Raw genomic sequence first — 14188 nt, 5'->3', positions numbered from 1 at the left:
CCCTTACGGCGTTTCTATCCCTAGATAACTTGTATCCAAAGTTGTCAGCTGCAGTACAGCATCTGTTATCAATAAAGAGTTGATCTACTCTCCAAACGACTACTTTTCCTTTAGCTACATTGCAAGAACTCGGGGACTGTGGCCACGAGTACTAAAAATATGCTAACTATGCTAAGTATTCAAATATACTTGGGGGCTATGCCACGAGTACTTTTTGGCACGACTACTCCACAACAGCCCCACGGGTCACAACGCAATGAGTATTCGCGAACAACCCGACTACCTCGTGTACTAGCCTACACAGTTCGCCAGAACTAACGGCCGATGTCACTACGATACTGTCGAAGAGGCTTCTACACCTACATAATCTAGGACATCGCACGATGCAATTTGATCCTAGTCCGTCTACATCCCTGACTGGGTCTAATTATTGAGCGCACAACCATCGACTACCTCCAGAAGCGTTGCCCTCTAGGTAGCTCTACATGGGCGTTTCCAATACTTTGTTCTAAGTCTTACGATTTTTGGTCCTACTTTACGAGTCAGCACCACAAACACATCGATAGGCAAAAACTGATAACATATTTATAGATATGCATAGCCAACACAAAGTATTCAATGTTTCCACATCTGAATCTACTCCTGATCTAAGCTATCGACTAGCTTCTGGGCCACCGGCATCACTTCTTCAATAAGTTCTTTGAACTCGTCTTCTGTGCAGTCGGCAGACATTCCACTCACCAGTGGCTCCAGGTTGGCCTTGGGCCAGTAGGACTTTATGAGTCTAAGGACGTGCTCCACTTAGGTCCTGGTGGTTTCCGAGATGTAGCTAGTAATCTTTTTGGGAGTTTCACAAAGCCGCTCCAACAGCGTCTTGTCGCTCACTACCCCTTCTTCCAGCGGATCCACCATGTCGACCACTACTTGGGCAGCATTCTTGAGTTCTTCAAGTTCTTTATTTTTCAGCTCCTCCTCAGTGGCCATATCCCTGATTTGCGTCATGCAATCTACGAGTTGTAAATCTGCATCTTGGAGTGCCATAATCAACTTCTTCGTGTCATCTGAACGACGGTACACAAGATTCTTCAAATCAATGATCTCTTGTCATCCTTATTCTTATGATATTATTAAGTTCTGCAAGCAAAGGAGACAAAGAAGTACTCGTGCTAGTTTAGATACTACTTTCCATGTATGGCGAACCAAGATAAAGCAGTCGACAGAGATTTACCTCGGTGAGACTTGGCTTGCAGTCTGTTCTTGTCTTTGAGATTTTCAATCTCCTTCGTCAGCATCCAGACCTTGTGGGTGTGCTCCAGCTTCAAGGTATCCAGTTCATACCTTACCTTAGCATTTTCTGCTACTTGCGCTTCAACCTCTTGCTCCATAGACTACAACTACTGGAGTGTAAGCATCTAGGCCCTCAAGGTATGTTTCGGTGATTAATGACAACCATTATTATGACTAATAAGTTTGTGCAGCTTTATAGATCATTATCGCTCATTTGGTCATATGTCAAAGAGGCCTCTAATTTTCATTATTCAAAAAGGCGATCTCGGCATTCAACTCAATAATATGTCAAGACTAAGGATCTTTCTAGTCCTAAGTGTCATAAGGTTGAGAAGGACACTTAGGTTAGTATAGGTTTTATTGTTTTGTAGTGATCGCTCTATTAAGAGGGGTTTAGGCTAAGTAACTTGAGCATGGACATGGTCATTTAAAAATGGATGCACACAATGGTCACTCAGGTTTCTAGAAGCTTAAATAAGTGGTTCTCAACCTATATCTCAAGAATATTTGGACTTCATTCAAGCCTCAAGTCAGAAAAAGCAAAATCAGGAAAAATCCTTAACACCGGTTTAACCGACGCTTCAACTTTTATATACGTCGGTTAAACGAGGTCAGCAGAGTCCGGACAAATTAATACACCGGTTAAACCGACGATATTTGAAATTGGACGTCGGTGCAGTTGTCCAGAGACTTGCTTTTTCAGTTGATCAGTGGACAACTACACTCACCGGTTAAACCGATGATACGTCGGTTAATCTGCCCAAGTTGTAACGGCTAGTTTTCAGAAGGGGTAGTTTACATTCGCCGGTTAAACCGACGATGACTATTGGAGGTACGTCGGATTAACCGGCGCTACGCAGTTTTCTGGCAGCTTTTTCTCCAACGGCTCTATTCGTGTGAGCTGCCTATATATACCCCTCCAATGGGTCATTCTACCACTCTTGACACCAGGCAACATCCAAACACTCATACTATAGTCAAGAGCCACCTTGAGCTTCATCATTTTACATACTTGTTCATTCAATCATTCAAGAATCAAGATTAAGGACTTGAGTGGAGAGAAGCTTGTGTGCATCCGTTCTTGGTGATCGGTTCTTGCTCAAGTGAAGGCCTTAGCTTGTTACTCTTGGTGATTGGCATCACCTAGGCGATCTTGGTGATTGAGGTGATTCTCGCGGAGCTTGCCAAGGATTGTGGGATCCCGGAGAAGAAGATTGTACGTGGCTTGATCTCCACCACACCGGGATGGTGAACGGAGACTCTTAGTGAGCGCCCTCGTCTTGGTGACTTGGGAGGTGACAATACTCTTTGTGAGTGTCACAACGTGGATTAGGGGTGTGTGCCAACACATCGATACCACGGGAAAAAATCCGGTTGTCTCTTGTCCACTTTATTTATTCAAGCATTATCTTTCATGCAATTTATTCATGTGCTTGATTTAGGGATCATTACTTTGCTCTACCTTGCTAGGCTTTACCTCTTTTTATCTTTCCTAGCTTGCGTAGGTAGTTTAGTTACCCGGTTGGTGAATTGGTGCCTTTCTAGCTTTGGATAAGTTAAGGTTGCTTTACCTTGTTTTAGAAATTGAAAAAGGCCCAATTCACCCCCCCTCTTGGTCCATCGATCCTTTCAATTGGTACCAGAGCAAGGTTGCTCATTTGGATCATTAGGCTTCACCGCCTAGAGCTATGGCCAAGATGGGTGGTTCGCCGCCTCACTTCGAGGGCAAGAACTTTGCTTATTGGAAAGTTCGCATGGCCGCATACCTTGATGCGATTGCCCCCGAAGTATGGTCGGCAACTAAAGTTGGGTTCACCGGAACTCCCACCATCGAACAATTAAAATGGAATGCTAAAACTAGAAATGCAATTTTCGAAGCTATTAGTGAGGAAGTCTTTGCTAGAGTCAATGGCATGGACTTAGCGAGTGATATTTGGAAGGAGCTCATTGAAATTCATGAAGGTTCCACTAAAGTTCGTGAGCAAAAATATCACTTGTTTAGAGCTAAGTATGATTCCTTTAAAATGCTAGCTCATGAAAATTGCAATGATATGTATTCTCGCTTGAATGTCATTGTCAAGGACATTAATGCACTTGAAATATCCAAAATTGACAGTGCATCCATCAATCGCAAGATTCTCATGCTCCTCCCGAAGCCCAAGTATAACATCATTAATGCTATGCTTCAAAAGGAGGATCTTGACACAATGGAAGTAGGAGAACTTGTGGGGGAAATTCGCGCTCATGAAATGAGCATTCTTGGTATGTCCGAAGAGCCAACTTCAAGCAAATCAATTGCTCTAAAGACCAAGACAAACAAATCCCGCAAGCTCAAGATGATCAAGCAAGATTCAAGCTCAAGCAATGAAGAAGATGATCATTATGAAAGCTCATCCGATGTTGAAGATGATGGAGAACTAGCTCTCATGATGAGAAAGTTCACACGCTTGAATGAAAAGATCAACAAAAAGGGTTTCAACTTTGATTCCAAAAAGGGAATGTTCTGGCCTATGGATGTCAAGAACAAGATTTGCTACAATTGTGGAGAAAAAGGTCACATCCGTCCAAATTGTCACAAGCCGGATAAAAGGAACAAGGACAACAAGAGCAAGCATCGCCATGATTCAAGCGATGATGAAGAAGAGGAGAGGAAGAACAAAAACAAGAGATTTGGGAAGAAGAAGACCCATGACAAGAAGACCAAGCTCTTCCCAAAGAAGAAAGGGCACACCAAGAAAAGTTTCTTGGTGGAAAAATAAGAATGGGTAACCGATGTCTCATCAAGCGAAGACTCAAGTGATGAAGAAGACATCGTTACCATTGCCCTTACCAATGAAGAACCACCACTACCTCCGCCTCCTATGTGCCTCATGGAAAAAGGTAACACCAAGGTATGTGAGGTAGATAGTGAAGATGATAGTGATGAAGAACTTGATCCTAATGAATTCACTAACCTCATCAATGAGTATACATCTGTCATCAAGAGGAAAAAGGGCAAAGTCAAAATTCTTGAGAGCACTCATGCCAAGTTAGAGCTTGCCCACTCCGACTTACTTAGTAAGTACAATGACTTGCTCAAAAAGCACAATGAGTCACTTGTACTTGCTAAGCAAGTTGAAGAAAGCCACAAAAAGCTCAAACAAGAGCATAGGGAGTTGGCTCACAAATATCAAGAACTTGAATTTGCCTATGAAGTTATTGACTCAAGTCTTGAGAAATTTGATCATGAAAAGGTCAATGCTTCTACTTCATGTGATGACCTACTCATTGATGCATATGCCATTAATGTTGTGTCCAAGCTTGCTCCTTCTAGGGAAAACGAATTGATGGATCAAGTGGCAAGCCTCAAGAGTAGTGTGGAGAAACTCTCAAGAGGAGAATACATTCACAGGGAGATTCTCTTCAACAATGCGCGTGACTATGGCAAGAGAGGTCTTGGTTCATTTCCGGAGCCAAACATGGCTACAACTCCTTCTCCGGAGATCAAGACAAGCTTCATCAAGGAAGTTGGTTCATATTGCCAACATTGCCAAGTCACCGGGCACCACACTAGGGAGTGCACCTTACCAACACGTTCTCTTCCTAACTTACCCAAGAATTACTCATCAATGTTCCAAAATATTCATTTTCTCTTAAGTAAAGTGAAGGGCAAGGTGAAGGCCAAGTTCATTGGCAAAATTGCTAAGGAGTTGAAGAAGAAGCTCCCCAAGCAGCTTTGGGTCCCAAAAGCTCTTGTCACACATGTGCAAGGCCCAAAGCTTGTTTGGGTTCCTAAAACTCAAAAATGAATTCTCATGTGTGTAGGTGAACTATAAAGCCGGTGGAAAACATTGGGTACTTGATAGCGGTTGCTCTTAACACATGACCGGCAATGATAGCATGTTCACCTCTCTTGAAGACCCCGGCGACCATGAACATGTCACCTATGGTGATAACTCAAGGGGGAAAGTCTTAGGTTTGGGTAGAATTGCAATTTCAAAAGATTTATCTATTTCAAATGTCTTGTTTGTAGAAGCACTTAGTTTTAATCATATTTCTATTGCTCAATTATGTGATCTTGGACTAACGTGTGTCTTTGATAAGAATGGTGTTGTAGTAACTCATGAAAAAGATAAGTCATTGGTATTCACGGGGTTTAGGCATGGCAACATCTATTTGGTGGATTTCTCTTCAAAGCAAACAAGCACCATGACTTGCCTCTTCACCAAGTCGTCTCTTGGGTGGCTTTGGCATAGAAGAATTGCTCATATTGGCATGAGCAACCTCAAGAAAGCCCACAAGAGAGGGATGATCACCGGTGTAAAGGACGTCACTTTTGACAAGAACAAGTTATGCAAAGCATGTCAAGCCGGGAAGCAAGTTGCAACTCATCATCCTATCAAGACGATGTTGTCTACCTCCAAGCCGCTCGAGCTACTACACATGGATCTCTTTGGTCCAACTTCATACAAGAGCATTGGTGGTAACCTCTATTGCCTAGTAATCGTTGATGATTTTTTACGCTACACTTGGGTCATGTTTCTAGGTGATAAGGGTGAAACTCCGGAAATCTTCAAGACATTTGCAAGAAATGCTCAAAGGGAATACAATTCCCCAATTGTGAAGATCCGGAGTGACAACGGCACCGAGTTCAAGAATACAAAGGTTGAAGAATGGTGCGATGAAGAGGGAGTCAAACATGAGTTTTCCGCCACCTACACGCCTCAACAAAATGGAGTGGTGGAAAGAAAGAACAAGACTCTCATCACCCTTGCAAGAGTAATGTTGGATGATTATGGCACGTCCGAGAAGTTTTGGGCAGAAGCAATCAACACGGCGTGTCATGCATCCAACCAAGTGTATCCTCACCGACTCCTCAAGAAAACTCCATATGAGCTCATCACCGGGAGGAAACCAAATATATCATACTTTCGAGTCTTTGGTTGCAAATGCTTCATCTATAAGAAGAAAAGGCTCGGTAAGTTTGAGAGTAGATGTGATGAAGGTTTCTTTCTTGGTTATGCATCAAACTCCAAAGCATATAGAGTATTCAATCAAACCTCCGGGTTAGTTGAAGAAACATGTGATGTGGAGTTTGATGAATCTAATGGCTCCCAAGAGGAGGTTGTTGGCTATGAAAATGTAGGGGATGAAGAGGTTGAAGAAGCCTTAAAGAAGATGTGCATTGGGGATAGCAAGCCGGAGGAGGTGCATGAAGACAATGATCGAGGGGAAGGAACTTCCTCATCTTTACCAAACACCTCCACGGCACCCCAAGTGGATGAAAATCAAGATAAAGTTGATCCACTACCTTAAGAAAATGTGTCAACGCCAACACCCCAAGTCCAAGAACAAGAAGAGCAAAATGTTCCACCACAAGCACAAGTCACTCATGATCCACCCCAACAAGCATCCACGCAAATACCGCTAGTGAAGCATGGTCGCATCTCCAAGGATCATCCAATTGGTCAAATCATTGGTAGTCCTTCCAAAGGAGTAAGAACTCGCTCTAAGCGTGCTTCATTTTGCGAACATTACTCGTTTATTTCTTGTATTGAACCCACTAGCATAGAGGAAGCACTTGAGGACTCGGATTGGGTGATGGCCATGCAAGAAGAATTGAACAATTTCACCCGCAATGAAGTTTGGGTCCTCGAAGCTCCTCCGAAAGATAAGAACATCATCGGCACAAAGTGGGTCTTTCGAAACAAGCAAGATGAACATGGGGTGGTGGTGCGCAACAAAGCAAGACTTGTGGCAAAAGGGTTTTCTCAAGTCGAAGGTTTGGATTTTGGTGAAACTTTTGCTCCGGTCGCAAGACTTGAAGCTATCCGCATCCTTCTTGCTTACTCTTCACATCATAATATTAAGTTATATCAAATGGATGTGAAAAGTGCATTCTTAAATGGCTTTATTAACGAACTCGTTTATGTTGAGCAACCTCCCGGGTTTGAAGATCCGAGGAATCCTAACCATGTTTATAGGTTGTACAAGGCACTCTATGGGCTCAAACAAGCTCCAAGGGCTTGGTATGAGAGGCTTCGTGACTTCCTAATCATGCAAGGCTTCAAGATCGGGAGGGTGGACACCACTTTGTTCACAAAAGACGTCAACGGGGATATTTTCATTTGTCAAATTTATGTTGACGATATTATCTTTGGCTCAACTAATGACTTACTAAGCCATGAGTTTGCTACCATGATGTCTAGGGAATTCGAGATGTCCATGATTGGCGAACTGACTTTCTTCCTTGGTTTTCAAGTCAAACAAATGAAGGAAGGGACATTCATCTATCAAGAAAAATATACTAAAGATATCTTGAAGAATTTCAAGATGGATGAATGCAAGCCAATTAAGACACCCATGGCTACAAATGGGCATCTCGACTTGGATGTGGACGGTAAACCAGTTGATCAATCTCTCTATCGTTCTATGATAGGGTCTTTGCTTTACCTTACCGCATCTAGGCCCGATATAATGTTTAGTGTGTGCTTGTGTGCCCGTTTTCAAGCTAAACCTAAGGAATCACATCTTTCGGCTGTAAATAGGATCCTTCGGTATCTCAAGCACACCCCTAGCATAGGCTTGTGGTACCCCAAAGGCGCTAGCTTAGATCTCTTGGGATACTCGGATTCGGATTTTGCCGGAAGCCATGTGGATCACAAGAGTACCTCCGGGGGTTGCCACTTGCTTGGGCGTTCTCTAGTTTCTTGGTCATGTAAGAAGCAAAATTCCGTGGCTTTGTCCACCGCGGAAGCGGAATATATAGCAGCCGGTGCATGTTGTGCCCAAATTCTATATATGAAGCAAACCCTTTTGGACTTTGGTGTGAAACTAGACAAGATACCACTCTTTTGTGACAATGAAAGTGCCGTAAAAATTGCCAAGAATCCGGTTCAACACTCTCGCACAAAGCACATTGATATTCGCCATCACTTCTTGCGTGATCACGAAGCCAAGGGGGACATTTCCCTTCAAGGTGTGAGATCCGAGGAGCAATTGGCGGATATTTTCACAAAACCTTTAGACGAGAGTACTTTTGTTAGGCTAAGAAATGAGCTTAATGTGTTAGATGCGGCAAACTTCATGTAAGTTGCCATGTCATATAGAAAAATGCATACATATAGGACACTTGTCTAACCATGGTAAGATAGTGATGAGCTAGGATTTAGCTAGAGGTGGTGGTCCACTTGTTTTCCTCTAGGCTTGTAGAAAGGCTCATCATGATGAAGCTTCCCGCGGGTTCAAACTTGACAGGCAGAATTTAAATTCTTGCTACGCATTTCTTGTCATATAGATGTGCACTTCATGTTTACCTTACTTTCGCATGTGGTTATAGCTTGCATCATCATTGCATGCGTAAAGGTCACAAAGGAGATCACTTGATGAAAATGAGACTTGTTTTATATACAAGATCTTAATTCATGAAAAGTGAAAAGATTAATGTGTTAGGTGCGTTATTGCCTAGTGAGCAATGTCGTGATGAGTATGAAGCTTTCCTTCTTCAATATTCCTACGACATAGCTCATACATTTTAATTTGGCGCTTTGTCTCTCTTCCCCCTGAATCCTTGGTTTTCAAAAGAAAAATTATTTAAGTGAGTAAGCTATCCTACTTACTTTGAGGGGTAAAGTCACCTATGCAAGTCCATTAACTTGAGTTTATTTGAATCTTATAAGTTCATTGGACATAGCATAGAAGAGTGAGCTGAGAGAGGGTTTTTGGCTTCACCGGTTAAACCGACGTTCAAAGGACCTTCACCCATCGGTTTAACCGGCATTACTAAGTTTTAGGTTCAGCTCAGTCATTTCAAGCGTTCAACCAGTGTATACAAAGTTTGCAGCATCGGATCAACCGGTGAACAGATCACAAATTTGACCTGAAAATCAACTGTTGTTTGCGTCGTTCAACCGACGAGTTTTTTTATCGGAGCATCGGTTCAACCGGTGTACAGATGAAGTTTTGGCAGAGTCTCTGGTAAACTACACCGACGCAATCAACCGGCGATCGAAACCTAGGCGTCGGATCAACCGGCGATAAGAAAATCTGCGGGGTCCACATGTCATATTACTCTCTTGCCCGACTCGCCGCCGCTTGCTCGCTTTCGCTTTTCTGCCGTCGTTTCGCCTTCGCCCTCGCCTCCGCTAGTTGCGCCGCCGCCCGCCGCATTCCCGCGCCGGCCGCTGTCGCACCGCCGCCCGTTGCGCCGCCGCTCGTTGCGCCGCCGCCCGCGCATTCCCGCGCTGTCTGCACCGCCTCGCATTGCCGCCCGTGCGCGCCGCCATCCGCCGCTCGCACTCAACCGCGCCGCCGTCCGCCGCCCGCACACAACCGCCGGCCGCCGCCCGCACACACCTCACGCTACCACCCGCACGCGCCTGCACCACATTGCGACGTTCGCACGCCGTGCATTGCCCTCGCGCAACCGCGCCGTCATCACTGCCGCCTTGTGCCACCCGCGCACAACCGTAACCGCGCCTTGTTACTATTTGTGATCGATATGGGCCGTGAGAAGAGGAAGGGGAAGGAGATCGTGGTCGAGGAGCCCGCTCGCAAGCGGACTCGTGCAGCGAGAGAGGCCGAGAGGGCCGAGATGGTGGCTAAGGCCGCCGAGGAGCAGGCATCAGGCCGTGCTCGTCCGTTCGCAATCAGGGATACGCCAGCTAGGGGCAGAGGCAGAGGTAGAGGCATGGGCAGAGTCAGAGGTGCCAGGGCCACCAGAGCCACGACAGCAGCAGCAGCAGAGTCAGATCAGTCACCTTCAGCTGCAGAGACAGATTCAGATACAGCAGGAGAGCAGTCTGAGTAGTCACAGGGGCAGTGCACACAGTCACCAACTCTACGACGTTCTGGACGCACCCGGCAGACGTCCCCCGCAGGTGATACTTCGCCAGCGACCGAGCGTCGCACCGGACCGAGGACGCGAGGAGGTCACCAGCCACAGGAGCCTCGCAGGTCCGCAGCAGCAGCAGCAGCAGCTCGTCGAGCCGAGGCCCTAGCGGCCGAGCGCGCAGTGTTCCGCATGGACACTGTCGTGCGTCTGGAGCCAGGTGTGCTGCTCCAGAACTTGACCAAGGCCAATGCGGCGAAGGTCAAGAGGCTCAGGTGGAGTGTTCAGGAGGAGGAGTGGTTCCCAGTGACACGAGACAGCAGGGTCGACCGTAGGTTCTGGACGCTTCTTCAGGCCAGTTTCTACGAGACCTACCAGAGGCGGGGCCACAGGATCATCCCGCACAGAGTGCTTGACTGGGTATCTCTGAGGACAGCCGCAGGGGGAGCCGATGTCAGGGAGCACTTTGCTCACTTCAGGGGACTGCCCAGGTTGCTTTCGATTGAGCGGAACAGATATATTGAGGACTGGGTTCGAGTCTTTTATGCCACAGCTTGGATAGCCCCAGAGCTGTACACTTCATATTTGGAGGCCAGGTCTTTGGTCTGTCCAGGGCGACACTAGCAGGGATTCTTGGAGTTGACTTGGTTGACATCTCCCTGCACGAGATGGTCTATGGTGATGCAGATCCACCGCGCAGAGCTATGATTGGCGGGATTGCACCTTCTCACGAGGCGATCTCTCAGTGCTTCCGCCAGCCATTCCCTGCTTCCTGCGCCAGAGTTCCCAGCCTGCTGACCCCAGAGGCGTACGCAGTTCACATGGCACTCCGGAGGACTTTGCTCCCGAGGAGTGGATACCCAGAGGGGTTCACAGGTCTGCAGCAGCTCCTGCTTCTTCACATACTCACTCATGAGCCGTTTGACATAGTTGATTTTATCTTGGCTGAGATTGAGGATGTTATCACTGACGGGATGGGTGTTGTACGACAGTTTCCATATGCTCACTGGATCAGCTTCATCTGTTCTATGATTGTACCAGCTGAGTCACCTGTCAGTGCAGTCTACCGACAGGATGAGGTTCCTTGGTTTCCAGTTTACCATCCAACAGCACCTTCGGACCGGAGGAGAGGCAGACAGGCAGATTGAGCTGCTATGGCACAGTTGACACCCGAGGCACAGGCCCGAGTGGCCCAGGAGGATGAGGCATTACTAGCCGCAGAGGCGCAGCTTCCCGGAGGAGAGGATGAGATTCACTGGTCCGATCTTGAGTCAGACTCCTCCGAGGATGAGGAGTACTTCCCTGCACCAGCTCCAGCTAGTCATGATCATGAGGCAGGGGGGTCCGGAGAGCCAGCTCCAGTGTCAGCTGCTGCCGCTACAGTTTCAGAGTCTCAGGTGTCTCAGCCGTCTGAGTTCACCGCACTTCTACAGCAGCTAGTGACACAGCAGAGAGAGGACCGTCGGGCACAGGAGGAGGCCAGGAGAGCCCATGAGGCCCAGCTTGCAGCCATACAGAGAGAGGCCGCCCGAGAGCGAGCTGCTACCGAGGAGCGCTTTGTCGGACTTATTGATAGAGTATCTCAGAGGACAGACGCTCAGTTCCAGCAGATGCAGCAGGGCATGATGGCGATGTTCGGAATGATCTCACAGCTTTACTCTCACACCGGACTCGCCCCGCAGCAGCCAGGTCAGCCAGGCCTTCAGAGCGTTGGAGCACCTCCACTTGCAGTCACTCCAGCTCCAGCCTCTACTGCTCCAGCTTCTTCCGCGACTCCGGAGACCATGTTCTCGATGTCAGCACTTCTTGGGTCTGCGGGTCGCCCTTTCTTCTCTCCACTGCCAGCGACTGTCAGACCCGGGGCCACCGGGCTGGGCATGTCACGAAGTTTAAGGGATTAAGCCCGTCTTATCTCTTATTCATTTTGTTTATCTCTTGTTTATCCCGTTTAAATAGGAGATAGAGTTAACCAACACGGAGAGGATCTACTCGAGATATGTTCTGGTATGATCCCTTGACAGAGGTTGGTTAGCATCTTTGTAATTCTGACCTCTCGGGTATATAAGGGAGGTCAGGGACCCCCCTCAAAACAGAAGATCATTAGGTCATTCTGCCCCAAAGAGAATACAAACCACCATACAGGACGTAGGGTGTTACGCTCCGCGCGGCCCGAACCTGTCTAAAGTCTTGTGTTCTTTGCACCTTCGAGTTCCTGATCTCGGCGTTCCCTCACCCAAAACTTACCACCTTGGGTATATCCCTCGGTGGGCAGCCGGTTAAACACCGACAGCTGGCGCGCCAGGTAGGGGAGCGCGTCGAAGATCCACCGGCGAGCTCGATGGCATCTTTCAGTTTCATCAGGTCAGTACCCTCTCAAGGTACGACGTTTGTTTTTGGCTCGTGGGTTTGCGTCGCAGACGGTGCGGGCAACTTTCGGCGATTCCTCGTCGACATGACGCCAAAAACTGTCGCTGCGGATCCTCGCAGCGGCCTCGACAAGTTCATCGACGAGCTCGACAACTTGCCGCTCCACGCTTCCGCGGCACAGGTCGAGATGGAATCTGTTCCAAGCTCGACTTCTTCTGGTGTCGCGACAATTTCCCCTGGTTTGGACTCGTTCCAATTCAGGGATTCGCTGGGTCGGACTCAACCCGGCTTGTGCGAACCGGCCACTGATCTTCAGGAGGCCAACGCATCTGGATCCCTCTTCATGTTAGAGAAGGATCTGGATTTGCTGCTCCAGGACGGAAACCTTGAAGCCACCGCGTGTCGGGAGGCCGCGGGTTGTTCTGATCCCGGTAATTTGGTGATCACCTCCTTGCCAAAGGGACACATCGTGCATTGGAAGGGCATGAAGCTCTCCAATCTACTCGAGGCAGAGAGTCGGCTCGTGGCTCACCTCGAGCCATTGCCTTTCCAGGAGGGCAGGCCATTGGCCACCGCGGCGGAGGAGTCGACGGAGCTAGTCGACGAAAGTTCTCACGAGCTTTCCTCCCGCCAGGTGCTGATGGCCGAGGAAGGCGAGGACGGTGGGAATCTCCTCATCGACAACTTTGACGTGATCTCCGACGATGAGATCACGGCCAACGCCGGTAACGAGAACAACGCCGATCGTGAGGCGCGGAGGGCCAGGAACAGGGCCCGAACAATCCGGCGGAGGAGAGCTAACGAGCGAAGGCGATCTATGCATCGCGAGCTCGACCCTGAGTTTGCTGCCGTAAGCGAGCGGGGCTTCAGGACCCCGGTGGCCAACATTGCTAGGGTCACGGCCATCCTCGAGCGCAGCCACGACCCGGAGGTACGTCAAGCACTCCTCTTTGCGCAGAGAGCTTGGATCCAGTTGGATCAGCATAATCCGGCGTCCATCATCCGGGAGGAGCGCGTGGACGAGAGCCGGAGCCAGGCCCGCAGTCGAACGACTGGTGGTCGTCCTCAAAATCAGATCAGCAACGACAACGCACGCACGAGCCAGGCCCCTGGCGGGAGGCAACAGCCACCGCAAGGGGGTCGTCCGCGACAGGCCAGTTGACGACCTCTTCCGGACGACCTGCGCCAACACATTAATGACGGTCGCGACGCGCGCACCGTGATCTCCTCCAGGCGCAAGACTCGCGAAGAAGTCGAAGCTGAAGGTACTGATTGTAGTGATCGATTCCCTGCTTTCTCTGCTCGTTTCAGCAGCTACAAGTACCCGGAGGGCTTCAAGCCGATCGGCATCACCAAGTACGACGGCAAGCAGGCTCCCCAGCAGTGGCTCCGTTGCTACTCCACGGCCATTGATGTCGCGGGGGGCTCAAATATCACCAAAATCGTCTACTTCCCGATGGCTTTGGACCCTGTGCCGCTCACTTGGCTGGAGAGCCTCGGCAGCAACTCCATCGACTCCTGGGAACGACTTAAGAAGGTCTTCATCGACAATTTCCAGGGAGCAATTACCCGTGCAGGTACTCGGCACGATCTTGCCCAGTGCAAGCAAGAACGTAACGAGCTCCTACGGTCCTACACGCGTCGCTTCTTCGACGTCCGTGCCACCATCGCGAACATCTCGGAAGAAGACATCATCGACTGCTTCTACAACGGCATCACCGACCC

This window comes from Panicum hallii, chromosome 6 (genome assembly GCF_002211085.1).
Source record: "Panicum hallii strain FIL2 chromosome 6, PHallii_v3.1, whole genome shotgun sequence".
NCBI classification, from domain to species: Eukaryota; Viridiplantae; Streptophyta; class Magnoliopsida; order Poales; family Poaceae; genus Panicum; species Panicum hallii.
The sequence above is the reverse complement of the archived record's forward strand: the minus strand, read 5'-3'. Positions refer to the sequence as shown.